The sequence below is a fragment of the Pseudophryne corroboree genome, unplaced genomic scaffold (assembly GCF_028390025.1).
Source record: "Pseudophryne corroboree isolate aPseCor3 unplaced genomic scaffold, aPseCor3.hap2 scaffold_611, whole genome shotgun sequence".
Classification (NCBI taxonomy): domain Eukaryota; kingdom Metazoa; phylum Chordata; class Amphibia; order Anura; family Myobatrachidae; genus Pseudophryne; species Pseudophryne corroboree.
This window is the reverse complement of record NW_026970207.1, coordinates 328,870-356,001: the sequence shown is the minus strand read 5'-3', so window position 1 is coordinate 356,001 and position 27,132 is coordinate 328,870. Positions and strand designations below refer to the sequence as shown.

At 46.5% G+C, this 27,132-nt stretch overlaps 9 non-coding genes and 2 pseudogenes across 9 annotated transcripts; all 11 read left to right on the top strand.

Annotated features, from left to right (window-relative positions):
• Positions 1-20,528: 20,528 nt before the first annotated feature.
• On the top strand, positions 20,529-20,691 carry LOC135035720 (U1 spliceosomal RNA). Its single transcript, XR_010230694.1, has one exon. It is a non-coding gene; the product is annotated as a U1 spliceosomal RNA (small nuclear RNA).
• A 629-nt stretch (positions 20,692-21,320) lies between these two features.
• On the top strand, positions 21,321-21,484 carry LOC135035771 (U1 spliceosomal RNA). Its single transcript, XR_010230733.1, has one exon. It is a non-coding gene; the product is annotated as a U1 spliceosomal RNA (small nuclear RNA).
• Positions 21,485-21,636: 152 nt separating this feature from the next.
• Positions 21,637-21,778, top strand: LOC135035746 (U1 spliceosomal RNA; annotated as a pseudogene).
• A 692-nt stretch (positions 21,779-22,470) lies between these two features.
• On the top strand, positions 22,471-22,634 carry LOC135035765 (U1 spliceosomal RNA). Its single transcript, XR_010230728.1, has one exon. It is a non-coding gene; the product is annotated as a U1 spliceosomal RNA (small nuclear RNA).
• A 152-nt stretch (positions 22,635-22,786) lies between these two features.
• LOC135035727 (U1 spliceosomal RNA) lies at positions 22,787-22,949 on the top strand. The gene has a single exon (XR_010230701.1). It is a non-coding gene; the product is annotated as a U1 spliceosomal RNA (small nuclear RNA).
• A 671-nt stretch (positions 22,950-23,620) lies between these two features.
• Positions 23,621-23,784, top strand: LOC135035778 (U1 spliceosomal RNA). Its single transcript, XR_010230740.1, has one exon. It is a non-coding gene; the product is annotated as a U1 spliceosomal RNA (small nuclear RNA).
• Positions 23,785-23,936: 152 nt separating this feature from the next.
• Positions 23,937-24,099, top strand: LOC135035706 (U1 spliceosomal RNA). Its single transcript, XR_010230680.1, has one exon. It is a non-coding gene; the product is annotated as a U1 spliceosomal RNA (small nuclear RNA).
• Positions 24,100-24,770: 671 nt separating this feature from the next.
• Positions 24,771-24,934, top strand: LOC135035757 (U1 spliceosomal RNA). Its single transcript, XR_010230720.1, has one exon. It is a non-coding gene; the product is annotated as a U1 spliceosomal RNA (small nuclear RNA).
• A 152-nt stretch (positions 24,935-25,086) lies between these two features.
• On the top strand, positions 25,087-25,249 carry LOC135035713 (U1 spliceosomal RNA). The gene has a single exon (XR_010230687.1). It is a non-coding gene; the product is annotated as a U1 spliceosomal RNA (small nuclear RNA).
• A 662-nt stretch (positions 25,250-25,911) lies between these two features.
• Positions 25,912-26,075, top strand: LOC135035743 (U1 spliceosomal RNA). The gene has a single exon (XR_010230707.1). It is a non-coding gene; the product is annotated as a U1 spliceosomal RNA (small nuclear RNA).
• Positions 26,076-26,227: 152 nt separating this feature from the next.
• LOC135035734 (U1 spliceosomal RNA) lies at positions 26,228-26,369 on the top strand (annotated as a pseudogene).
• The last annotated feature ends 763 nt before the right edge of the window (positions 26,370-27,132 follow it).

The following is a 27,132-nucleotide window of genomic DNA, read 5'->3' as shown; positions in this document are numbered from 1 at the left end:
ACACAGTCACATACCATATCTGTGCTCAGCCCAGTGTGCTGCATTATATGTAATACTGTATATCATTATCTGACTGTGCTGAGTGCTCACTGCTCACACAGCTTAATTGTGGGGGAGACTGGGGAGCAGTTATAGCAGGAGTACATATTTTAAGTACAGTGCACACTTTTGCTGCCAGAGTGCCACTGCCAGTGTGACTGACCAGTGACCACTGACCACCAGTATTGTGATTGTCTGCTGACCACCAGTATATTGTGATTGTCTGCCTGAAAAAGTTAAACACTCGTCGTGTGGTGTTTTTATAAACGCATTCTGCAGACAGTGTCCAGCAGGTCCGTCGTTACATAATATATACCTGTCCGGCTGCAGTACTAGTGTGATATATATATATATTTTAATTTTATCTCATTATCATCCAGTCTATATTAGCAGCAGACACAGTACGGTAGTCCACGGCTGTAGCTACCTCTGTGTCGGCAGTCGCTCGTCCATCCATAATTGTATACCACCTACCCGTGTTTTTTTTTTTCTATCTTCTTGATACTAGTAGCTTACTTTAGGAGTCTGCAGTGCTGAGTCTGACAGACAGTGTCCAGCAGGTCCGTCATTACATAATATATACCTGTCCGGCTGCAGTACTAGTGTGATATATAATATATATATATTTTAATTTTATCTCATTATCATCCAGTCTATATTAGCAGCAGACACAGTACGGTAGTCCACGGCTGTAGCTACCTCTGTGTCGGCAGTCGCTCGTCCATCCAAAATTGTATACCACCTACCCGTGGTTTTTTTTTTTTCTATCTTCTTGATACTAGTAGCTTACTTTAGGAGTCTGCAGTGCTGACAGACAGTGTCCAGCAGGTCCGTCATTACATAATATATAACTGTCCGGCTGCAGTACTAGTGTGATATATATATATATATTTTAATTTTATCTCATTATCATCGAGTCTATATCAGCAGCAGACACAGTACGGTAGTCCACGGCTGTAGCTACCTCTGTGTCGGCAGTCGCTCGTCCATCCATAATTGTATACCACCTACCCGTGGTTTTTTTTTTTTCTATCTTCTTGATACTAGTAGCTTACTTTAGGAGTCTGCAGTGCTGACAGACAGTGTCCAGCAGGTCCGTCATTACATAATATATACCTGTCCGGCTGCAGTACTAGTGTGATATATATATATATATTTTAATTTTATCTCTTTATCATCCAGTCTATATTAGCAGCAGACACAGTACGGTAGTCCACGGCTGTAGCTACCTCTGTGTCGGCAGTCGCTCGTCCATCCATAATTGTATACCACCTACCCGTGGTTTTTTTTTTCTATCTTCTTGATACTAGTAGCTTACTTTAGGAGTCTGCAGTGCTGACAGACAGTGTCCAGCAGGTCCGTCATTACATAATATATACCTGTCCGGCTGCAGTACTAGTGTGATATATATATATATTTTAATTTTATCTCATTATCATCCAGTCTATATTAGCAGCAGACACAGTATGGTAGTCCACGGCTGTAGTTACCTCTGTGTCGGCAGTCGCTCGTCCATCCATAATTGTATACCACCTACCCGTGGTTTTTTCCCCCCCTATCTTCTTGATACTAGTAGCTTACTTTAGGAGTCTGCAGTGCTGACAGACAGTGTCCAGCAGGTCTGTCATTACATAATATATACCTGTCCGGCTGCAGTACTAGTGTGATATATATATATATATATATATTTTAATTTTATCTCATTATCATCCAGTCTATATTAGCAGCAGACACAGTACGGTAGTCCACGGCTGTAGCTACCTCTGTGTCGGCAGTCGCTCGTCCATCCATAATTGTATACCACCTACCCGTGGTTTTTTTTTTCTATCTTCTTGATACTAGTAGCTTACTTTAGGAGTCTGCAGTGCTGACAGACAGTGTCCAGCAGGTCCGTCATTACATAATATATACCTGTCCGGCTGCAGTACTAGTGTGATATATATATATATATTTTAATTTTATCTCATTATCATCCAGTCTATATTAGCAGCAGACACAGTACGGTAGTCCACGGCTGTAGCTACCTCTGTGTCGGCAGTCGCTCGTCATCCATAAGTATACTAGTATCCATCCATCTCCATTGTTTACCTGAGGTGCCTTTTAGTTGTGCCTATTAAAATATGGAGAACAAAAATGTTGAGGTTCCAAAAATAGGGAAAGATCAAGATCGACTTCCACCTCGTGCTGAAGCTGCTGCCACTAGTCATGGCCGAGACAATGAAATGCCAGCAACGTTGTCTGCCAAGGCCGATGCCCAATGTCATAGTACAGAGCATGTAAAATCCAAAACACCAAATATCAGTAAAAAAAGGACTCAAAAATCTAAAATAAAATTGTCGGAGGAGAAGCGTAAACTTGCCAATATGCCATTTACCACACGGAGTGGCAAGGAACGGCTGAGGCCCTGGCCTATGTTCATGGCTAGTGGTTCAGCTTCACATGAGGATGGAAGCCTCTCGCTAGAAAAATTAAAAGACTCAAGCTGGCAAAAGCACAGCAAAGAACTGTGCGTTCTTCGAAATCCCAAATCCACAAGGAGAGTCCAATTGTGTCGGTTGCGATGCCTGACCTTCCCAACACTGGACGTGAAGAGCATGCGCCTTCCACCATTGCACGCCCCCTGCAAGTGCTGGAAGGAGCACCCGCAGTCCAGTTCCTGATAGTCAGATTGAAGATGTCAGTGTTGAAGTACACCAGGATGAGGAGGATATGGGTGTTGCTGGCGCTGGGGAGGAAATTGACCAGGAGGATTCTGATGGTGAGGTGGTTTGTTTAAGTCAGGCACCCGGGGAGACACCTGTTGTCCGTGGGAGGAATATGGCCATTGACATGCCTGGTGAAAATACCAAAAAAATCAGCTCTTCGGTGTGGAAGTATTTCAACAGAAATGCGGACAACAGGTGTCAAGCCGTGTGTTGCCTTTGTCAAGCTGTAATAAGTAGGGGTAAGGACGTTAACCACCTCGGAACATCCTCCCTTATACGTCACCTGCAGCGCATTCATAATAAGTCAGTGACAAGTTCAAAAACTTTGGGCGACAGCGGAAGCAGTCCACTGACCAGTAAATCCCTTCCTCTTGTAACCAAGCTCACGCAAACCACCCCACCAACTCCCTCAGTGTCAATTTCCTCCTTCCCCAGGAATGCCAATAGTCCTGCAGGCCATGTCACTGGCAATTCTGACGAGTCCTCTCCTGCCTGGGATTCCTCCGATGCATCCTTGCGTGTAACGCCTACTGCTGCTGGCGCTGCTGTTGTTGCTGCTGGGAGTCGATGGTCATCCCAGAGGGGAAGTCGTAAGCCCACTTTTACTACTTCCACCAAGCAATTGACTGTCCAACAGTCCTTTGCGAGGAAGATGAAATATCACAGCAGTCATCCTGTTGCAAAGCGGATAACTGAGGCCTTGACAACTATGTTGGTGTTAGACGTGCGTCCGGTATCCGCCGTTAGTTCACAGGGAACTAGACAATTTCTTGAGGTAGTGTGCCCCCGTTACCAAATACCATCTAGGTTCCACTTCTCTAGGCAGGCGATACCGAGAATGTACACGGACGTCAGAAAAAGACTCACCAGTGTCCTAAAAAATGCAGTTGTACCCAATGTCCACTTAACCACGGACATCTGGACAAGTGGAGCAGGGCAGGGTCAGGACTATATGACTGTGACAGCCCACTGGGTAGATGTATGGACTCCCGCCGCAAGAACAGCAGCGGCGGCACCAGTAGCAGCATCTCGCAAACGCCAACTCTTTCCTAGGCAGGCTAAGCTTTGTATCACCGGTTTCCAGAATACGCACACAGCTGAAAACCTCTTACGGCAACTGAGGAAGATCATCGCGGAATGGCTTACCCCAATTGGACTCTCCTGTGGATTTGTGGCATCGGACAACGCCAGCAATATTGTGTGTGCATTAAATATGGGCAAATTCCAGCACGTCCCATGTTTTGCACATACCTTGAATTTGGTGGTGCAGAATTATTTAAAAAACGAGAGGGGCGTGCAAGAGATGCTGTCGGTGGCCAGAAGAATTGCGGGACACTTTCGGTGTACAGGCACCACGTACAGAAGACTGGAGCAACACCAAAAACGCCTGAACCTGCCCTGCCATCATCTGAAGCAAGAAGTGGTAACGAGGTGGAATTCAACCCTATATATGCTTCAGAGGTTGGAGGAGCAGCAAAAGGCCATTCAAGCCTATACAATTGAGCACGATATAGGAGGTGGAATGCACCTGTCTCAAGCGCAGTGGAGAATGATTTCAACGTTGTGCAAGGTTCTGCTGCTCTTTGAACTTGCCACACGTGAAGTCAGTTCAGACACTGCCAGCCTGAGTCAGGTCATTCCCCTCATCAGGCTTTTGCAGAAGAAGCTGGAGACATTGAAGGAGGAGCTAACACAGAGCGATTCCGCTAGGCATGTGGGACTTGTGGATGGAGCCCTTAATTCGCTTAACAAGGATTCACGGGTGGTCAATCCGTTGAAATCAGAGCACTACATTTTGGCCACCGTGCTCGATCCTAGATTTAAAACCTACCTTGGATCTCTCTTTCTGGCACACACAAGTCTGCTGGGGTTCAAAGACCTGCTGGTGAGAAAATTGTCAAGTCAAGCGGAACGCGACCTGTCAACATCTCCTCCTTCACATTCTCCCGCAACTGGGGGTGCGAGGAAAAGGCTCAGAATTCCGAGCCCACCCGCTGGCGGTGATGCAGGGCAGTCTGGAGCGACTGCTGATGCTGACATCTGGTCCGGACTGAAGGACCTGACAACGATTACGGAGTCGGACATGTCGTCTACTGGCACTGCATATGATTCTCTCCCCATTGAAAGAATGGTGGAGGATTATATGAGTGACCGCATCCAAGTAGGCACGTCAGACAGTCCGTACTTATACTGGCAGGAAAAAGAGGCAATTTGGAGGCCCTTGCACAAACTGGCTTTATTCTGCCTAAGTTGCCCTCCCACAAGTGTGTACTCCGAAAGAGTGTTTAGTGCCGCCGCTCACCTTGTCAGCAATCGGCGTACGAGGTTACTTCCAGAAAATGTGGAGAAGATGATGTTCATTAAAATGAATTATAATCAATTCCTCCGTGGAGACATTGACCAGCAGCAATTGCCTCCACAAAGTACACAGGGAGCTGAGATGGTGGATTCCAGTGGGGACGAATTGATAATCTGTGAGGAGGGGGATGTACACGGTGATATATCAGAGGATGATGATGAGGTGGACATCTTGCCTCTGTAGAGCCAGTTTGTGCAAGGAGAGATTAATTGCTTCTTTTTTGGTGGGGGTCCAAACCAACCCGTCATTTCAGTCACAGTCGTGTGGCAGACCCTGTCACTGAAATGATGGGTTGGTTAAAGTGTGCATGTCCTGTTTATACAACATAAGGGTGGGTGGGAGGGCCCAAGGACAATTCCATCTTGCACCTCTTTTTTCTTTCATTTTTCTTTGCGTCATGTGCTGTTTGGGGAGTATTTTTTTGAAGGGCCATCCTGCGTGACACTGCAGTGCCTCTCCTAGATGGGCCAGGTGTTTGTGTCGGCCACTAGGGTCGCTTATCTTACTCACACAGCTACCTCATTGCGCCTCTTTTTTTCTTTGCGTCATGTGCTGTTTGGGGAGTGTTTTTTGGAAGGGCCATCCTGCGTGACACTGCAGTGCCACTCCTAGATGGGCCAGGTGTTTGTGTCGGCCACTAGGGTCGCTTATCTTACTCACACGGCTACCTCATTGCGCCTCTTTTTTTCTTTGCGTCATGTGCTGTTTGGGGAGTGTTTTTTGGAAGGGCCATCCTGCGTGACACTGCAGTGACACTCCTAGATGGGCCAGGTGTTTGTGTCGGCCGCTGGGGTCGCTTAGCTTACTCACACAGCTACCTCATTGCGCCTCTTTTTTTCTTTGTGTCATGTGCTGTTTGGGGAGTGTTTTTTGGAAGGGCCATCCTGCGTGACACTGCAGTGCCACTCCTAGATGGGCCAGGTGTTTGTGTCGGCCACTAGGGTCGCTTAGCTTAGTCATCCAGCGACCTCGGTGCAAATTTTAGGACTAAAAATAATATTGTGAGGTGTGAGGCATTCAGAATAGACTGAAAATGAGTGGAAATTATGGTTTTTGAGGTTAATAATACTTTGGGATCAAAATGACCCCCAAATTCTATGATTTAAGCTGTTTTTTAGTGTTTTTTGAAAAAAACACCCGAATCCAAAACACACCCGAATCCGACAAAAAAAATTCGGTGAGGTTTTGCCAAAACGCGGTCGAACCCAAAACACGGCCGCGGAACCGAACCCAAAACCAAAACACAAAACCCGAAAAATTTCAAGTGCAGATCTCTAATAGAGGGGTCAGTAATGCAGTGATGGTTATAGAAAGGTCAGTGATGTAGTGTAGGGTATAGAGGGGTCAGTTATGTAGTGTGGGGTAAAGAGGGGTCAGTAAAGATACTAAGCTGAAGTACTTAGAACACTTCTTGAATTAAGACACAACCTGCAAGAAAAAGTATGCAATATGGGTGAAAAGGCAAATGTCAGAGGTCTGATACAAGTGACCAGCTCCACACCTTGCACCACATAGCGTTATGTTAAACTGGGATATGTTCTTTTTTGGTGTGTGTGTGTGTGTGTGTGTGTGTGTGTGTATGTGTGTGTGTGTGTGGGGGGGGGGGGGGGGGTGCCAAAGGAAATTTTTGCCATTGGCTCCTTTGGTCTAGAACCAGCCCTGATCACAAAATATTTTTGTCTGAGCAGACTGGACACTGATCAGCGTTGGCTCATTCTCAGCCCCCCGCCCAGCCTCTGCTGCCAACAGACTGCTATTAGCTAGTTAACCTTCTGCCTTCCCTATCTATGACACAGGCTGCTGCTAATGCTACCAGAATGTTCCCAGTGGCTTCACACCAACAGTGAATCCCAGCCGATGATGTAGGGCAGCGTGTGGGGGAGGGGGTCAGTTGCTGTGGCTCCAACATGGTAACCGCCAATGGACTGCAATGCTTTATCGAAAGGGGGGGCGCCAGTCCCTTACTTTGCCAGGGGCGCTTGGACCCCTAGCTACACCTCTGTTGACCCTAACCGATACCCCTAAACTAACCATAATTCCTGCAGTAAAAATCCATGTTTCTATGTATATAGGGGGTCATTCCGAGTTGATCGCTTGCTGCCGTTGTTCGCTGCGTAGCAATCAGTTGAAAAAAAATGGCTAATCTGTGCATGCGCATGCTCCGTAATGTGCATGCGCATCGTACGGGTACAAAGTCCATTGTGGTTTTGCACTAGTTCTAGCGATTATTCCAATCACAGAACAGGCCACAAGGAGATTGACAGAAAGAGGGCGTTTCTGGGTGTCAACTGACCGTTTTCAGGGAGTGCTTGGAAAAATGCAGGCGTGGCAGAAGAAATGCAGACGTGGCTGGGCATTCGCTGGATGGGTGTGTGACATCAAAAGCCGTCCCTCGGTTGTTAGAATCAACGCACACGAAGTGTAACTACAGTGCTGGTCTTATTTTGAAACGATTTTGCAGGCGCTCTGCTACTCAAGTATTCGCACTTCTCCAAAGTGAATATACACTCTCCAGTGGGCAGCGACAATGCGTTTGCATGGCTGCTAAAAACTGCTAGCGAGCAATCAACTCAGAATGACCCCCATAGTGTATTGCAAGAAAATATCTGTAAATCCAATGGTACCGTAAGTGCGGTATATACTCGCACTTCTTTGCGGGGTGAGAACATCTCCCCTAAGTGAAGTCAGCCCTATGAATAGAGTTTGTGTGATCCCTGTGCAGCAGTCACAGAAAGGGTTCATCTCTGCAGTTTGTCACTCAAATTACATTGCTGCATTTTTTCTAGAAGTGGATCTGAGAGCTGTTACCCGCAGACCAGCTACAATAATTATCCTGGGTACTCACTATACCAGTGGTTCTCAAACTGCACCCTGGGGTGCCTCAGGACACTTGCAGGGGTGCCTTGGATTGGTGGTCCAGGACCAATTCAAAATATTTATAGTTAGTGTTATAGGCAAAACCAGTGCTGTTGGCTGGCAATCATAACATATGTGCACAAGCAGAAGCAAATCCTGTCCCCTACCAAAGGGCCAGTGCTAGGGTGTTTGGCGCCTCCCTGCAAACTATTAATTTGGGCCCTCTCTCCAATACTTAATAAAGGGACAGTGCGCTCCTTAAAAAAAGAAGGTGTGGTATCACAAGGAAGGGGCATGGCCACACAATAGCACCCCAAATCAAAATACGCCACACAGTAGCACTATCTTATTGTCATTACACCGCATGTAATAATAATAATAATAATAATAATAATACCCACAGTCGCAGTGCCCTTTATACACATAACCACCATATCAGTGCAGCTTACACACATAATGCCAACAGTAGCAGTGCCCCTTCTACACATGCCCACGGTGGCAATCCTTTACATGGCAAATATCAACCTGGTTTTGCCATGTAAAGGATTGCCACTTTAAAAACAAACAATCAAACAAAAAAAACAAAAAACAACAGGAAAAAACACAAAATCTCTCACTTTCTGATTCTCACACCCTATTACATTCCTCCCTATATATTTAAATGTTTCTATTACTGTATGTTCCCTCTTCCCTTCTCCAAACTATACACATCAACATTTTTTAGTATTTCCAGGTAAGTTTTGTGATGTAGGGCATGCACAATTTTAGTTGCCCTAATGTATTTACAGCCTTCTGGAGATATGGCTTCTGGAACTGAACACAGGATTCTAAATGTGGCTGTACCAAGGACCTATACAGTGGCATTACAGGTTGAGTATCCCTTATCCAAAATGCTTGGGACCAGAGGAATTTTGGATATCGGATTTTTCTGTATTTTGGAATAATTGCATACCATAACGAGATATTATGGTGATGGGACCTAAATCTAAGCACAGAAGGCATTTATGTTTCATATACACCTTATACACACAGCCTGAAGGTCATTTTAGCCAATATTTTTTATAACTTTGTGCATTAAACAAAGTGTGTGTACATTCACAGAATTCATTTATGTTTCATATACACCTTATACACACAGTCTGAAGTTCATTTAATACAATATTTTTAATAACTTTGAGTATTAAACAAAGTTTGTGTACACTGAGCCATCAAAACACAAAGGTTTAACTATCTCAGTCTCACTCAAAAAAGTCCGTATTTCGGAATATTCCGTATTTCGGAATATTTGGATATGGGATACTCAACCTGTATTACTTTTTTCTGCTACTGGTTCTTTAACCTATGCAAACAAGCATCTGACTTGCCTTTCCTATTGCTTTGTTACATTGCTCACCTGAAATAGTAATACTTAGATAGCTTTCCTCTTGCCATTATAATGCCCTTAATATTATAGTTAGCCTTTGCATTTTTGAGACGTGTATGATTTTGCATTTTTTGGCATTAAATGTTGCCATGTTCTTGACCATTCCTCTAGTCCAGGGGCGGAACTGCCAGAGACAACGGAGTCAGTTTCCGCCGGGCTCCAGCCCTAAAGGGGCTTCCTCCATTGCCCCCCGGCTGTTACGTGCCCTTCCTACTAAATAGACAAAGGCGCTACCAGCAGGGTCTCGCAGTTTGTACATTCCATGCCGTAACACCCTTCTTTCCACCTTCACAATGAAGCTATTGGTACTTTGCAAAAAAAAAAAATTATTAGCATTGCAACTCAGCAGATCAATGCAGTGTGCAGCCACACACTCCATATATCTGCTCAGCCACAAAGCTGATTATTTCTTCACAAAGTACAAGGTGAGCTCCAAATAGAATTCTCTAGCTTAGATTATACCTTTCTATGCAAGGGTAAATAGCTCAATTGTTTGACTGCAATGCCACAGGAAATGGTTTGGATCCAAGACAGTGTGACTGAATAATAAAGAAACCTTAAGATGAGTTCATGAATGTTGTATAAGTATTAGTGAGAGAAGGGGTCAGGAGCATGCTAGGCTGCAAAAAATAAGGTAGGCTGCAAGTGAAAGTAATGATCTCCTATATATTTTCCCAGATCTGTCACTCTGTGTGGCTAACTCTGGGGGAAGTCACAGCAATGGGCGGAGACGGCATCTGCAGGACGATACACCAGTGCCAGCAGCAGACCGTAACAAAGTGACAGATCAGGGAGAATATATAGGAGGTAGGGAGGTGGCCATGGTACATGGCTGGCCAAGGGACACTAGCTCATGTACCCCTTTACCACTGAGGCTGGCCACCAAGGATGGACCTGTCACCAGTGCACATGCAATAACCTCTTCTGCTGCCCTCTTTGCAACTCAGATTGCCCAGTGCTCCCCTTTGCTAACAGTCCACAAAGTTTCCCCATCTCACGATCTGCCTCCTCACCCCCACTTTCATCTCTACAGCACACGCGCATATCATACAAGATCCCATCATGCGTACGTAGGTCTGAAATGCAAGAGGGAGGTTGGGGGGAGATTGGCATGCGCCAGCAACACCACACAGCTCACTGTGACCACAGTGGAGAGGCGCTGCAACAGGACAATACACCAACCTCGGAGCAAGGAACTGCGTCGGTCAGGAGGAGAACTATTTCAATAGCATAAAAAGGTTAATGCGTCCCACCCTATGGACACCAGACTCATCAAGTCACTGTTGCCAGAGTCTCATACAATGACTCTGAACCTCTAAGCACACTATTTGACTGTCCACACCCTGCTGTGCCTATTACCCATCTCCTCCACCACCCTCAACACTGACCCACACATCATTCACCCACAAAGATACAATAAAGGTAGTTTGGATAAATTAGCTAAATGAAATGGATTTAACCAATTTATCTAAATGACCATTTTTGGATGTTTTCCAGTGTTTGTGAGCAAATGGTCAATTGTCATTTGCTGCCACATATTAGCATAATTTTGTTTCAACTAGAAAAAAAAAATTGGACAGATAATCTAAGTGTGGATCCAGTTTAAAGGTCCGTATTCACGGCCCGATTTTGGGGAGAGATGTGTGCTGAGCGAACTGCTCAGCACACATCTCTGCCCCCGCTCAGCACAGCGTGATGTGTGCTGAGCGTACGGGGGGGGGGGGGGGGCGCTCATTTCACCCCCTGTGTAGGGCATTCTGTGTGTATCCAGTTTAACAGGTGTGAGCATCATACAACTACTGACTTGCGAGTAACTATACAGCAGCTCCATACCTTGTGACTTGAAGAAACACCAGTTAACCCCGGGAATGCTGCAGTCAAAGCAACAATTTCTCTTCTTACATTCCGCTGCACTTATTGTGGGGTAGCCGCAATCCCTTCTGCTGTACGGTTCCACATTACATTGTTTCTTGTCACTTCCTGTTGATGCAGTAAGGAAACATCCAGGAATTACAGCAGCTTAGTTTTTTTTTTTTTTTAACTGGGGCAATTTAGCTAGATCACAGGGCAATTTAGCGCCTTTGGTCCTTTTTTAGGACCAGTTAATCAGACAGTTGAGCAAACTGAAAAACAGCTAACAGGAAATTTCCACTTAAATGGTATTTTCTAATCTTATCTGACCATGACTAAGAATAAAGGATACACAAGATAAACTCTTAGAGCCATGGACCTTATCCATGTTTAAGCTCCATCAAAACTGTAATCAATAGCACTACATGCTCCCACTTTACCACTGTACTATATACTCTACCTGTGTTTTTAAGGTAAAAACACCATTTAACCCCAGTGACACTTGAATTAAAGCAGCAGCCTCTGGAATAGCATTCCTTAGCATTAATCCCAGGAAATCTGCAATCTTCACGCTCTTTGATAGCCATGCTACATTGCTGTTTACTTGGATGGAGCAGAGAGCACAACATCAGGACATAGGAAATATTACAATGCATGATAAGAAAGGTGTGAGCTCTACAGCAAGGCCTCTAACCCTTTGCCAGTGCCAAATACATAGGGCTTAACTCAGATCTGATCACAGCAGCAAATGTATTAGCTAAAACCATGTACACTGCAGGGGGGGGGGGTGTATAATATGTGCAGAGAGAGTTAGATTTTGGTGCGGTGTGTTCAAACTGAAATCTAAATTGCAGTGTAAAAACAAAACAGCCAGTATTTACCCTGCACACAAACAATATAACCCACCTAAATCTCTCTGCAAATGTTATATCTGCCCCCCCCCCCAACCCTGCAGTGCACATGGTTTTGCCCACTAGCTAACAAATTTGCTGCATCTGGGAATTACAGCAGCTTAATATTTCTTTTTACAGAAGGTTCAGCAAATTAAATTATTTAGTGAAATACTGTAATCATAACAGTTACAGGGATATTGTAGGTAGATTTATTGTCAGTGGATAAATGTAAAAATTAAACCCTTAGGCATAGTTCCAAAATGCTGTCATTGCAATCCAGATTTTAAGGATATCATGCTTGAGCACAGGTGACTTAATTAGAACTTCGGTCAATGTGAATTAACCATTGGACTCAACCATGGTTATCCTTAAAACCCAGGGGTCTATTTAAGATCGATCTTAATCGATGTTGGGCTTCCAGGTTGAAAAAAAAAACACACATTTACTAACATTTTAAAATTTATATAAAAAATCATCTGTTCGTAAATGCAGTGCACATGGTTTTGCCCAACTGCTAACAAAAATCCTGCTGCGATCAACTCAGAATTACCCCCCATGGCCCTCATTCCGAGTTGTTCGCTCGCAAGCTGCTTTTAGCAGCATTGCACACGCTAAGCTGCCGCCTACTGGGAGTGAATCTTAGCATCTTAAAATTGCGAACGAAAGATTTGCAATATTGCGATAAGACATCTCTGTGCAGTTTCTGAGTAGCTCGAGACTTACTCTGCCAGTGCGATCAGTTCAGTGCTTGTCGTTCCTGGTTTGACGTCACAAACACACCCAGCGTTCGCCCAGACACTCCTCCGTTTCTCCAGCCACTCCCGCGTTTTTCCCAGAAACGGTAGCATTTTTTCCCACACGCCCCTAAAACGGCCTGTTTCCGCCCAGAAACACCCACTTCCTGTCAATCACATTACGATCACCAGAACGATGAAAAAACCGTGAGTAATATTCCTAACTGCATAGCAAATTTACTTGGCGCAGTCGCAGTGTGAACATTGCGCATGCGCATTAAGCGGAAAATCGCTGCGATGCGAAGAAAATTACCGAGCGAACAACTCGGAATGACCACCTATGTGCACTGCAGGGAAGGCAGATTTAACATGTGCAGAGAAAGTTAGATTTGGGTGTGGTGTGTTCAATCTGCAATCTAATTTGCAGTGTAAAAATAAAGCAGTCAGTATTTACCCTGCACAGAAACAAAATAACTCACCCAAATCTAACTCTTTCTGCACATGTTATATCTGCCTCCCCTGCAGTACACATGGTTTTGCCCAACTGCTAACAAAATTCCTGCTGCGATCAACTTGGAATTACCCCCATCGATTGATGTTTTCACACTGCTCGTGTATATAAGACATAGGGCCTAATTCAGTTTGGATCGTAATACGCGTTCCAACCGCAAAAACTATGAAGAGGATGGGGGCATATACGCAGGGTCCATCCTGTGCGTGTGCCTACATTTTCTCCGGGTGCCCCGCAGAAAATGCGAATGCCTCTGCCTGTCAATCAGTAGAGGGCGTACCTTCGCAGGTATATCGCGATCATGAGCCATGTCTCCCATTTTTGTCATTATAGGTGCTCTGTGAGCTGCTGGCCATGCCCCAGCCCCTCTGTCTCCCGTGAATAGAGATTGAGGCTTATTCAGACCAGATCGCTTCAATTTATTTTCACCCAGCGGGCAATTTGGTTTGCACTGCACATGCGTATGCGCCACAATGCGTAAGTGCGACGGTCCGGAGATCACAAGAAGATTGACAAGAAGAGGGTGTTTGTGTGGGTGGCAACTGAATGTTTCTAGGGAGTGTCCGGAAAAACACTGGAGGGACCCGGCGTTTTGTGGGAGGATTTGTGACGTCACCTCAATGGCTGAGTAAGTGCTGAGCTGTGCAGCTCTTGTGCACATGTGATCACACACCTGCACAGCAAATTTTCCCTTCCGCTGTAGGCGACAACTACCTGATTACAGGGATGCAAAAAACACACCCTAGCGATCAGGTCTGAATTACCCACAATGTGCATATTTGCAGAGCAACAAGCTACAGGGAGCCTTCCACCCCCCCACCCCTTTCCCATGGGAAGGGGGGGGGGTTGTTTGGGTTAGCTGGACATTCCCCAAAAAAGTGACTGTCCTGCAAAAATTGGGATAGTTGGGAGGTATGTTCAAATACATTTATTGTTTTGCATGCAGGGTAAATACTGGCTTCTTTGACATTTAGCCACAAATGCTGCACAGCTGAATTACAGTATTACACTGCAATTAACAGTTATGCTAGGACATTCCCCCTCCCAAATCTACCTCTCTCTGCATGTTACATCTGTCCCACAGTGGCGTGCGGTGAGGTCAGTGGCTAGTGAGGCACTACAGCCATAATGTCCGCCGAATCCTGCCGATGACCCTTAGCCAATGCCCGCTACTGCCTCTGAGCCGATACCCGCTGCCACCGCCAATGGCTTACAAACTCGCCCACAATCAACTGACCCAGCCCTCCACCACTAATTTCTATCTCAGTCCGATGCCGCCAATGCCCGCTGCCTGCCTGCTCATTGTTCTCGTTATATATTATAAATTTTTAAAGAAAAAAAAAATGAGTGTTTGGGACTGGGAAGGGTGAGGGAGGAGGACATGAATGCAATTTTGTTGTCCAGGGCTTCCATTAACTTAAAGGAGAAGGGTCTGAATGGGTTAAAAAAATGCGTGAGGTCCCCCCTCCTTAGTATAACCAGCCTCGGGCTCTTTGAGCCGGTCCTGGTTATTTAAATACTGGGGGAAAAATTGGACAGGGGTTCCCCGTATTTAGACAACCAGCACCGGGCTCTTAGACCGGTCCAGGTTCCAAAAATACGTGGGACAATAGATGTAGGGGTCCCCCATATTTTTAAAACCAGCACCGGGCTCCACTAGCCAGAGAGATAATGCCACAGCCGGGGGACACTTTTATGTAGGTCCCTGCGGCCCTGGCATTACCCCTCCAACTAGTCACCCCTGGCCGGGGTTCCCTGGAGGAGTGGGGACCCCTTAAATCAAGAGGTTCCTCCCCTCGAGGCACCCAAGGGCCAGGGGTGAAGCCCGAGGCTGTCCCCAGCACCCCTGGGTGGTGGGTGCCGGGCTGATAGCCATGTGTGTAAAAAAAGAATATTGTTTTTTCGTTGTGGAACTACAAGGCCCAGCAAGCCTCCCCCGCTTGCTGGTACTTGGAGAACCTCAAGTACCAGCAGGCGGGGAAATAACGGGCTTGCTGGTACCTGTAGTTCTACAACAACACAAAATACCCAAATAAAAACACAAACACACACAGCGTGACAGTAAAATTATTGAGACAGGCTGTAGCATGTGGGTGCATGTAACCCTATAAAAGTGATGGATTGGGTGACTATTACAATACCCACTGTTGCTGTCTGAAAAATGATGGATTTATAGATTGCTCTGCCGAGACATGTTTTTTTCTAAAATGCACCACAGGTATGGATGGATAGTATACTTGACGACACAGAGGTAGGTAGAGCAGTGGCCTACTGTACCGTACTGCTATATATTATATTATTTATTATTATTATTATCCTTTATTTATATGGCGCCACAAGGGTTCCGCAGTGCCCAATTACAGAGTACATAAACAAATAATCAAACAGGAAAACAGCAACTTACAGTTGACGACAATATAGGACAAGTACAGGGTAAATAAACATAGCTACATCAGCAGATGACACTGGAATAAGTATCAGGTGGCAGAAGACTGCTGGATTTGGTGCAGCTGAAGATTATTAAAGTAAGAAAAGAGTAAGCACATGAGGGAAGAGGGCCCTGCTCGTGAGAGCTTACATTCTAAAAGGGAGGGGTAGACAGACAGGGGTGAGACAGATGGGGTACATAGAGAGCATGGAACAGAGGTTTAGGATGAGATTTGGCTGGGTTTGGTGAAGAAGTGGGTCTTGAGAGCCCGTTTGAAGTTTTGTAGAGAGGTGGAGAGTCTGAGGGGGAGAGGTAGGGAATTCCAGAGAAGTGGTGCAGCACGTGAAAAATCTTGGAGGTAGGAGTGGGAGGAAGTAATCCGTAGGCAGGAGAGTCGGTGTGCATTAGCAGAGCGAAGAGGACGGGTGGGAGTGTAAAGCGAGATAAGATCAGAGATGTAGATGGGAGAGGAGTGGGTGAGGGCTTTGTAAGCAAGTGTGAGAAGCTTGAAATGGATTCTGAAAGGGAAGGGGAGCCAGTGAAGGACTAGTAAGAGAGGAGAGGTGGACGTAGTGCGTTTGGTGAGGAAAATGAGCCGGGCAGCAGCATTGAGGATAGATTGGAGTGGAGAGAGGTATTTGTCAGGAATGCCAGTCAGGAAGAGATTACAGCAGTCCAGTCTGGAGATGACCAGTGAGTGGATAAGAGTCTTAGTAGCATCCTGGGTCAGAAAAAGTCTGATCCTGGAAATATTTTTTAGATGAAAACGGCAGGTTTGTGAGAGGTGCTGAATGTGTGGTTTGAAGGAGAGGGAGGAGTCAAGGATTACTCCAAGACAGCGCGCTTGGGGGGTAGAGGAGATAGTAGTGCCATCAATAGATAATGAGATTGTAGGAGGTGAGATTATGCGGGAGGGAGGGAAGATGATCAGCTCGGTCTTAGACATGTTAAGTTTAAGAAAGCGCTGGGACATCCAGGAAGAGATAGCAGAGAGACAGTTGAAGATACGAGTGAGGAGAGTAGGGGAGAGGTCTGGAGAGGAAAGATAGATTTGAGTGTCATCAGCATAGAGATGATATTGGAAACCAAAAGAACTAATGAGCTTACCTAGTGAGGACGTATAGAGAGAGAAGAGAAGAGGACCAAGGACAGAACCTTGGGGTACCCCTACAGTTAGTGGAAGTGAGGGGGAGGTGGAGTCATGAGAGGAGACAGAGAATGAACGGTCAGAAAGGTAGGACGACAACCAAGAGAGGGCAGTGTTACGCAGACCAATGGAGTGAAGGATTTGCAGTAGGAGAGGATGGTCCACAGTGTCAAAAGCAGCAGAGAGATCAAGTAGAATAAGTAGAGAGTAGTGTCCCTTAGATTTAGCAGCATGGAGGTCATTGCATACTTTTGTAAGGGCAGTTTCAGTGGAGTGGAGAGGACGGAAGCCAGACTGGAATGGGTCAAGCAGTGAGTGTGAGGAAAGAAAGGAAGTAAGGCGGTTGTAGACAATACGCTCAAGGAGTTTGGAGGCAAAAGGGAGGAGAGAGATGGGTCGGTAGTTGGAGAGAGTGTTTGGATCAAGGGTAGGTTTTTTAAGAATAGGAGAGATGAGAGCGTGCTTGAAGGCAGAGGGGACAGTGCCTGATGAGAGGGAGAGATTGAGAAGGTGGGAAAGATGGGAACAAGCAGAAGAAGAGAGGTGGCAAAGGAGGCGGGAGGGGATAGGGTCAAGTGGGGAGGTGGTGAGGGGACAGGAATGAATGAGGGCCATGACTTCCTCTCCAGATGCATGGGAGAAAGATGACAGAGTTGGTGCGAGGGATGGGGAGGGTTGGTAAGGGATGGGAGAAGGCTGGTTACTGATAGTCTGGTGTGATGTGATGTCCTGACGTATGGAGTCAATTTTGGATGTGAAGTAAGTGGCAAAGTCAAGAGCAGAGAGTGAGGAAGGGAGACGAGGTGGAGGTGGGCAGAGGAGTGAGTTGAGAGTGGCAAAGAGGCGCCGGGGGTTGGAAGACTGGGAGGAGATGAGGTTCTTGAAGTATGACTGTTTAGCAAGAGAAAGGGCAGCACTGAAGGATGAGAGCATAAGTTTGAAATGGAGGAAGTCTGCCTTAGAGCGTGATTTCCTCCAGTGTCGCTCAGCAGTACATGAGCATTTTTGCAGATATCTGGTGCATTTGGTGTGCCAGGGTTGAGGTGTTAATTTGCAAGGGTGAATAGTGGTTGGTGGAGCAACAGAGTCAAGAGCAGAAGTAAGGGAAGCATTGTATGTGGAAGTGGCTTGTTCAGGGCATGAGAGAGAGAGAATAGGAGAGAGAAGTGAGTCAAACAGGGAGGAAAGGAATGTGGTGTCAATAGCTTCAATGTTACGCTTAGTGATGGTAGCCTTAGGAGGTAGAGATGGGGAAGTCGAGAGAGATAGGTTGAAGGAGAGCAGGTGGTGGTCAGAGAGGGGAAATGGGGAGTTGGAAAAATCAGAAATATCACAGCGGTGAGTGAAGACCAGATCCAGTGAGCTCCCATTCACATGGGAGGGTGAGGAGGTCCACTGGGAGAGACCAAGTGAAGAGGTGAGGTTAAGGAGTTTAGAGGCAGGGGATTGTGTGGGGATGTCAATAGGGATGTTGAAATCGCCTAGGATAATGGTGGGAATGTCAGAAGAGAGGAAGTGAGGAAGCCAGTAAGCAAAGTTGTCGATGAATTTGGAAGCAGTGCCAGGGGGGCGGTAAATGACAGCTACTCTAAGATGGACTGGTTGGAAGAGGCATATGGCGTGGACCTCAAATGTAGAGAATATAAGGGATGGTTCTGGTGGTATGAGTTGGTAGGAGTAACTAGAAGGTAAAAGGACCCCAACACCACCCCCATGGCGACCCCCAGGTCGGGGTGTGTGTGTGAATGTAAGGCCCCCAGCAGAGAGAGCAGCAGCAGAAGTAGTGTCAGAGGGCATAATCCAAGTTTCAGTAATGGCTAGTAGGTGTAGGGAGTTGGAAATGAAAAGGTCATGAGTGGGGACCAGTTTGTTACAAACAGATCTGGCATTCCAGAGGGCACAGGATAGGGGGTATGAGTTTGTGGGAGAGATGTGAATTAGATTTTCAAGGTATGAAATGAGTCAAAAGCGTAGATAAAGTGGGTGCAGAAATGTATTTGGAGTGTAAGAAATGAAAGGATTGTGAGAGGTTTAAGAAGCAATGGTAATTATGTTAGATGTTTTAAGTGTTTGCAGGTAAAATTGCATTGGTGCAGCTGTGCTTAAAAAACAAAATTACAATAATACAGATACAGGCATTTGTAGGTGAAATGGATGGTTTATGAAATGTCCAAGTAAGGTAGTTCTGTGCTATGTAATCAGATGCAACAATCAGGAGGTGAGTGATCTGAGGAGTAAGTGACTCACATTTGTTATTAGTTCTTCAGTTTTCTTTGTTTTGTTAGATTGGTGTGCTTCTGTTTTCCTTCTTTTTCACTTCGATTGAACGCTGACTGAACACTGCTGTTATGTGTCAATTTTATCACGCTTTGATAAAAATGCACGCTTAGATCAATAAATGCACAGCCAAATGGCTTTGCACAGCCTACACCATTGGACTTAAGTAGAAGACTATTACAAGTGAAACCAATAATTGAAATCTGTAACCACACCCCACCCCCTCAAATGCCAGGCAATAAATTACCTTAAAAACAACAACCAGGCATTCCACAAAGATTAAACTGGGTCTATATCATTCAAAACTTTAAAAAAGTACTTAAAAATCACATACTATGCAATAATGTTTCAATTTGCATTACCCAGCAGAATTAGCTTTGCATATATAGATATAGTGCAGCAGAATATATTGGTGGTTGTAGTCAATTGTAATTACCTGTAGGTGACAAGAAGAGAAGAAACGTCAATTCACAATCGATATCAGCTGAAGATAAATTAACGCTGATTGAACGCTGCTGTTATGTGTCAATTTTATCACGCTTTGATAAAAATGCACGCTTGGATCAATAAATGCACAGCCAAACGGCTTTGCACAGCCTACACCATTGGACTTAAGTAGAAGACTATTACAAGTGAAACCAATAATTGAAATCTGTAACCACACCCCACCCCCTCAAATGCCAGGCAATAAATTACCTTAAAAACAACAACCAGGCATTCCACAAAGATTAAACTGGGTCTATATCATTCAAAACTTTAAAAAAGTACTTAAAAATCACATACTATGCAATAATGTTTCAATTTGCATTACCCAGCAGAATTAGCTTTGCATATATAGATACAGTGCAGCAGAATATATTGGTGGTTGTAGTCAATTGTAATTACTCAGCAGAATTAGCTTTTCATATATAGATATAGTGCAGCAGAATATATTGGTGGTTGTAGTCAATTGTAATTACCCAGCAGAATTAGCTTTGCAAATATAGATATAGTGCAGCAGAATATATTGGTGGTTGTAGAAAATGCGAATGCCTCTGCCTGTCAATCAGTAGAGGGCGTACCTTCGCAGGTATATCGCGATCATGAGCCATGTCTCCCATTTTTGTCATTATAGGTGCTCTGTGAGCTGCTGGCCATGCCCCAGCCCCTCTGTCTCCCGTGAATAGAGATTGAGGCTTATTCAGACCAGATCGTTTCAATTTATTTTCACCCAGCGGGCAATTTGGTTTGCACTGCACATGCGTATGCGCCACAATGCGCAGGGGGGTACCCGAGCAGCGACCCTCCCCAGCTCTAGCCCAACTCCTACTTACCTGCCAGGTGAGATACTATGATCATGTAGGTGCTTCTCCCAGGGCAAGGCTCACCCATTGCACTCTGGGTGTGCTGCCCCTGTGATTTCCCCAAATGTTGGAAACTTGACTGCATAATTTGTGTTTCCCCTGGTCGGCTCTCGTATAATTCAGATCTCTTTGTCTCAGGTCTCTCTCCAGCCTAGTTTGCTGTCTGTTTCCACTTCTCTTTTCTTGAGCCGCTCCCTTCTATGCCTTCCAACACACAATGCAAACTTCAGGTAGTGCTGCAGGGCCCTCACCCTTTTAACTGCCTCACAGAGCAGCTCTGGAGCTGTTACAGTGCCCAGCTGCTGCAGAGAAATCAGCTTGAATGCTTCAGGGGCTGGGGCATTGCCAACATGAGCCCCACACCGAAGGAGGGTGGGGGTGTTTAATGCGAACTAAGGGTCATCCAAGCGCTGCAAAAGGCCGCCATGCCCTGCATACCCCTTTTCTCTTTTCATATGCAGATGAGGGTTCCAGCCAACTTTGGCCCACTGCTTGGATGACATCACCATATGCAAATCCATCTGCTGTAGGCCTTCCCCCAGGAATGCTTGCACTAGTTGTTGCATTTGGTTTGTTGTTTGGGGGTGCTTCAGTATTAGGCAGCCTTCTGCCCTCCCATGTTCATCTGAAAATATGTGTTCTCCCTGCAGTTGTTGTCCCCAGATGAGAGTTCCCTTGTGCTGCCTCAGTTGAATCTCCTTTACTTGACAGAGATGTGCCTGAGCAGCGGCCCTCCCCAGCCCTATCTCAAATCATACTTATTTTGCATAGGAGATACCATGGTCAAGAAGATTGTTCTCCCAGGGTGAGGGTCATTCATTGCATTCTGGGTATGCTGACCCCTGTGATTTCCCCAAATGTGGGAAACTTGGCTGCATTATTTGTAGTAGTGGGGGACTGTGTTTGTGCTTTCCTCTGGTCAGCTCTGGTAAAAGTCAGATTTTTTTGTCTCATTTCTTCCTCTAGCCTTATTCTTCTTTTGAGAGTTCCCTTGTGCTGCCTCAGTTGGATCTCCTTCACTTGACAGAAGGGTGCTTGAGCAGCGACCCTCCCCAGCTATAGCCCAACTCCTACTTACCTGCCAGGTTAGATACTATGATCATGAAGCTGCTTCTCCCAGGGCAAGGCTCACCCATTGCACTCTGGGTGTGCTGCTCCTGCGATTTCCCCAAATGTGGGACACTTGACTGCATAATTTGTGTTTCCCCTGGTCGGCTCTCATATAATTCAGATCTCTTTGTCTCAGGTCTCTCTCCAGCCTAGTTTGCTGTCTGTTTCCACTTCTCTTTTCTTGAGCCGCTCCCTTCTATGCCCTTGCGCACTATCCTGACTTCTCCCGTCTGCTTACTTTGTGCCTTCCAATGCACAATGCGAACTACAGGTAGTGCTGCAGGACCCACACCCTTTTACTTGCCTTACAGAGCAGCTCTGGAGCTGTTACAGTGCCCAGCTGCTGCAAGAAATCAGCTTGAATGCTTCAGGGGCTGGGGCATTGCCAACATGAGCCCCACACCGAAGGAGGGTGGGGGTGTTTAATGCGAACTAAGGGTCATCCAAGCGCCACAAAAGGCCGCCATGCCCTGCATACCCCTTTTCTATTTTCATATGCAGATGAGGGTTCCAGCCAACTTTGGCCCACTGCTTGGATGACATCACTGTATGCAAATCCGTCTTCTGCAGACCTTCCCCCAGGAATGCTTGTACTAGTTGTTGCATTTGGTTTGTTGTTTGGGGGTGCTTCAGTATTAGGCAGCCTTCTGCCCTCCCATGTTCATTTGAAAATATGTGTTCTCCCTGCAGTTGTTGTCCCCAGATGAGAGTTCCCTTGTGCTGCCTCAGTTGAATCTTCTTTACTTGACAGATATATGCCTGAGCAGCGGCCCTCCCCAGCCCTATCCCAAATCATACTTATTTTGCATAGGAGATACCATGGTCATGAAGATTGTTCTCCCAGGGTGAGGTTCATTCATTGCATTCTGGGTATGCTGACCCCTGTGATTTCCCCAAATGTGGGAAACTCGACTGCATTATTTGTGATAGTGGGGGACTGTGTATGTGCTTTCCTCTGGTCAGCTCTGGTAAAAGTCAGATTTCTTTGTCTCAGATCTTCCTCTAGCCTTGTTCTTCTTTCGAGAGTTCCCTTGTGCTGCCTCAGTTGGATCTCCTTCACTTGACTGGGGGGTGCCCGAGCAGCGACCCTCCCCAGCTCTAGCCCAACTCCTACTTACCTGCCAGGTGAGATACTATGATCAGGAAGTTGCTACTCCCAGTGCAAGGCTCACCCATTGCACTCTGGGTGTGCTGCTCCTGCGATTTCCCCAAATGTGGGAAACTTGACTGCATAATTTGTGTTTCCCCTGGTCGGCTCTCGTATAATTCAGATCTCTTTGTCTCAGGTCTCTCTCCAGCCTAGTTTGCTGTCTGTTTCCACTTCTCTTTTCTTGAGCCGCTCCCTTCTATGCCCTTGCGCACTATCCTGACTTCTCCCGTCTGCTTACTTTGTGCTTTCCAATGCACAATGCAAACTACAGGTAGTGCTGCAGGGCCCACACCCTTTTACTTGCCTTACAGAGCAGCTCTGGGGATGTTACAGTGCCCAGCTGCTGCAAGAAATCAGCTTGAATGCTTCAGGGGCTGGGGCATAGCCAACATGAGCCCCACACCGAAGGAGGGTGGAGGTGTTTAATGCGAACTAGGGGTCATCCAAGCGCCGCAAAAGGCCGCCATGCCCTGCACGCACCTTTTCTCTTTTCATATGCAGACGAGGGTTGAAGCCAACTTTGACCCACTGCTTGGATGGCATTACCATATGCAAATCAATCTGCTGCAGGCCTTCCCCCAGGAATGCTTGCACTAGTTGTTGCATTTGGTTTGTTGTTTGGGGGTGCTTCAGTATTAGGCAGCCTTCTGCCCTCCCATGTTCATCTGAAAATATGTGTTCTCCCTGCAGTTGTTGTCCCCAGATGAGAGTTCCCTTGTGCTGCCTCAGTTGAATCTCCTTTACTTGACAGAGATGTGCCTGAGCAGCGGACCTCCCTAGCCCTATCTCAAATCATACTTATTTTGCATAGGAGATACCATGGTCAAGAAGATTGTTCCCCCAGGGTGAGGGTCATTCATTGCATTCTGGGTATGCTGACCCCTGTGATTTCCCCAAATGTGGGAAACTTGACTGCATTATTTGTAGTAGTGGGGGACTGTGTTTGTGCTTTCCTCTGGTCAGCTCTGGTAAAAGTCAGATTTCTTTGTCTCATTTCTTCCTCTAGCCTTATTCTTCTTTTGAGAGTTCCCTTGTGCTGCCTCAGTTGGATCTCCTTCACTTGACAGAGGGGTGCTTGAGCAGCGACCCTCCCCAGCTATAGCCCAACTCCTACTTACCTGCCAGGTGAGATACTATGATCATGAAGGTGCTTCTCCCAGGGCAAGGCTCACCCATTGCACTCTGGGTGTGCTGCTCCTGCGATTTCCCCAAATGTGGGACACTTGACTGCATAATTTGTGTTTCCCCTGGTCGGCTCTCGTATAATTCAGATCTCTTTGTCTCAGGTCTCTCTCCAGCCTAGTTTGCTGTCTGTTTCCACTTCTCTTTTCTTGAGCCGCTCCCTTCTATGCCCTTGCGCACTATCCTGACTTCTCCCGTCTGCTTACTTTGTGCCTTCCAATGCACAATGCGAACTACAGGTAGTGCTGCAGGACCCACACCCTTTAACTTGCCTTACAGAGCAGCTATGGAGCTGTTACAGTGCCCAGATGCTGCAAGAAATCAGCTTGAATGCTTCAGGGGCTGGGGCATTGCCAACATGAGCCCCACACCGAAGGAGGGTGGGGGTGTTTAATGCGAACTAAGGGTCATCCAAGCGCCGCAAAAGGCCGCCATGCCCTGCATACCCCTTTTCTCTTTTCATATGCAGATGAGGGTTCCAGCCAACTTTGGCCCACTGCTTGGATGACATCACTGTATGCAAATCCGTCTTCTGCAGACCTTCCCCCAGGAATGCTTGTACTAGTTGTTGCATTTGGTTTGTTGTTTGGGGGTGCTTCAGTATTAGGCAGCCTTCTGCCCTCCCATGTTCATTTGAAAATATGTGTTCTCCCTGCAGTTGTTGTCCCCAGATGAGAGTTCCCTTGTGTTGCCTCAGTTGAATCTCCTTTACTTGACAGAGATGTGCCTGAGCAGCGGCCCTCCCCAGCCCTATCCCAAATCATACTTATTTTGCATAGGAGATACCATGGTCATGAAAATTGTTCTCCCAGGGTGAGGTTCATTCATTGCATTCTGGGTATGCTGACCCCTGTGATTTCCCCAAATGTGGGAAACTCGACTGCATTATTTGTGGTAGTGGGGGACTGTGTTTGTGCTTTCCTCTGGTCAGCTCTGGTAAAAGTCAGATTTCTTTGTCTCAGATCTTCCTCTAGCCTTGTTCTTCTTTCGAGAGTTCCCTTGTGCTGCCTCAGTTGGATCTCCTTCACTTGACAGGGGGGTGCCCGAGCAGCGACCCTCCCCAGCTCTAGCCCAACTCCTACTTACCTGCCAGGTGAGATACTATGATCATGAAGGTGCTTCTCCCAGGGCAAGGCTCACCCATTGCACTCTGGGTGTGCTGCCCCTGTGATTTCCCCAAATGTGGGAAACTTGACTGCATAATTTGTGTTTCCACTGGTCGGCTTTCATATAATTCAGATCTCTTTGTCTAAGGTCTCTCTCCAGCCTAGTTTGCTGTCTGTTTCCACTTCTTTTTTTTTGAGCCCCTCCCTTCTATACCCTTGTGCACTATCCTGACTTCTCCTGTCTGCTTACTTTGTGCCTTCCAATGCACAATGCAAACTACAGGTAGTGCTGCATGGCCCACAACCTGTTACTTGCCTTACAGAGCAGCTCTGGAGCTGTTACAGTGCCAAGCTGCTGCAAGAAATCAGCTTGAATGCTGGGGCATTGCCAACATGAGCCCCACACCGAAGGAGGGTGGGGGTGTTTAATGCGAACTAAGGGTCATCCAAGCGCCGCAAAAGGCCGCCATGCCCTGCATACCCCTTTTCTCTTTTCATATGCAGATGAGGGTTCCAGCCAACTTTGGCCCACTGCTTGGATGACATCACTGTATGCAAATCCGTCTTCTGCAGACCTTCCCCCAGGAATGCTTGTACTAGTTGTTGCATTTGGTTTGTTGTTTGGGGGTGCTTCAGTATTAGGCAGCCTTCTGCCCTCCCATGTTCATTTGAAAATATGTATTCTCCCTGCAGTTGTTGTCCCCAGATGAGAGTTCCCTTGTGCTGCCTCAGTTGAATCTCCTTTACTTGACAGAGATATGCCTGAGCAGCGGCCCTCCCCAGCCCTATCCCAAATCATACTTATTTTGCATAGGAGATACCATGGTCATGAAGATTGTTCTCCCAGGGTGAGGTTCATTCATTGCATTCTGGGTATGCTGACCCCTGTGATTTCCCCAAATGTGGGAAACTCGACTGCATTATTTGTGGTAGTGGGGGACTGTGTTTGTGCTTTCCTCTGGTCAGCTCTGGTAAAAGTCAGATTTCTTTGTCTCAGATCTTCCTCTAGCCTTGTTCTTCTTTCGAGAGTTCCCTTGTGCTGCCTCAGTTGGATCTCCTTCACTTGACAGGGGGGTGCCCGAGCAGCGACCCTCCCCAGCTCTAGCCCAACTCCTACTTACCTGCCAGGTGAGATACTATGATCATGTAGGTGCTTCTCCCAGGGCAAGGCTCACCCATTGCACTCTGGGTGTGCTGCCCCTTTGAATTCCCCAAATGTGGGAAACTTGACTGCATAATTTGTGTTTCCCCTGGTCGGCTCTCATATAATTCAGATCTCTTTGTCTCAGGTCTCTCTCCTGCCTAGTTTGCTGACTGTTTCCACTTCTCTTTTCTTGAGCCGCTCCCTTCTATGCCCTTGCGCACTACCCTGACTTCTCCCGTCTGCTTACTTTGTGCCTTCCAACGCACAATGCGAACTACAGGTAGTGCTGCAGGGCCCACACCCTTTTAGTTGCCTTACAGAGCAGCTCTGGAGCTGTTACAGTGCCCAGCTGCTGCAAGAAATCAGCTTGAATGCTTCAGGGGCTGGGGCATGGCCAACATGAGCCCCACACCGAAGGAGGGTGGGGGTGTTTAATGCGAACTAGGGGTCATCCAAGCGCAGCAAAAGGCCGCCATGCCCTGCATACCCCTTTTCTCTTTTCATATGCAGATAAGGGTTCCAGCCAACTTTGGCCCACTGCTTGGATGACATCACCGTATGCAATTCCATCTTCTGCAGACCTTCCCCAAGGAATGCTTGTACTAGTTGTTGCATTTGGTTTGTTGTTTGGGGGTGCTTCAGTATTAGGCAGCCTTCTGCCCTCCCATGTTCATCTGAAAATATGTGTTCTCCCTGCAGTTGTTGTCCCCAGATGAGAGTTCCCTTGTGCTGCCTCAGTTGAATCTCCTTTACTTGACAAGGGAGGCATTTTGGATTTTTTCTTTGGGTACCCCTACACCTGATGGTCTGATTGAGAGCATCGAACTGAACAACATTGGCAGTCTCTGAAGATTTTATCTATTGATTTACCTAA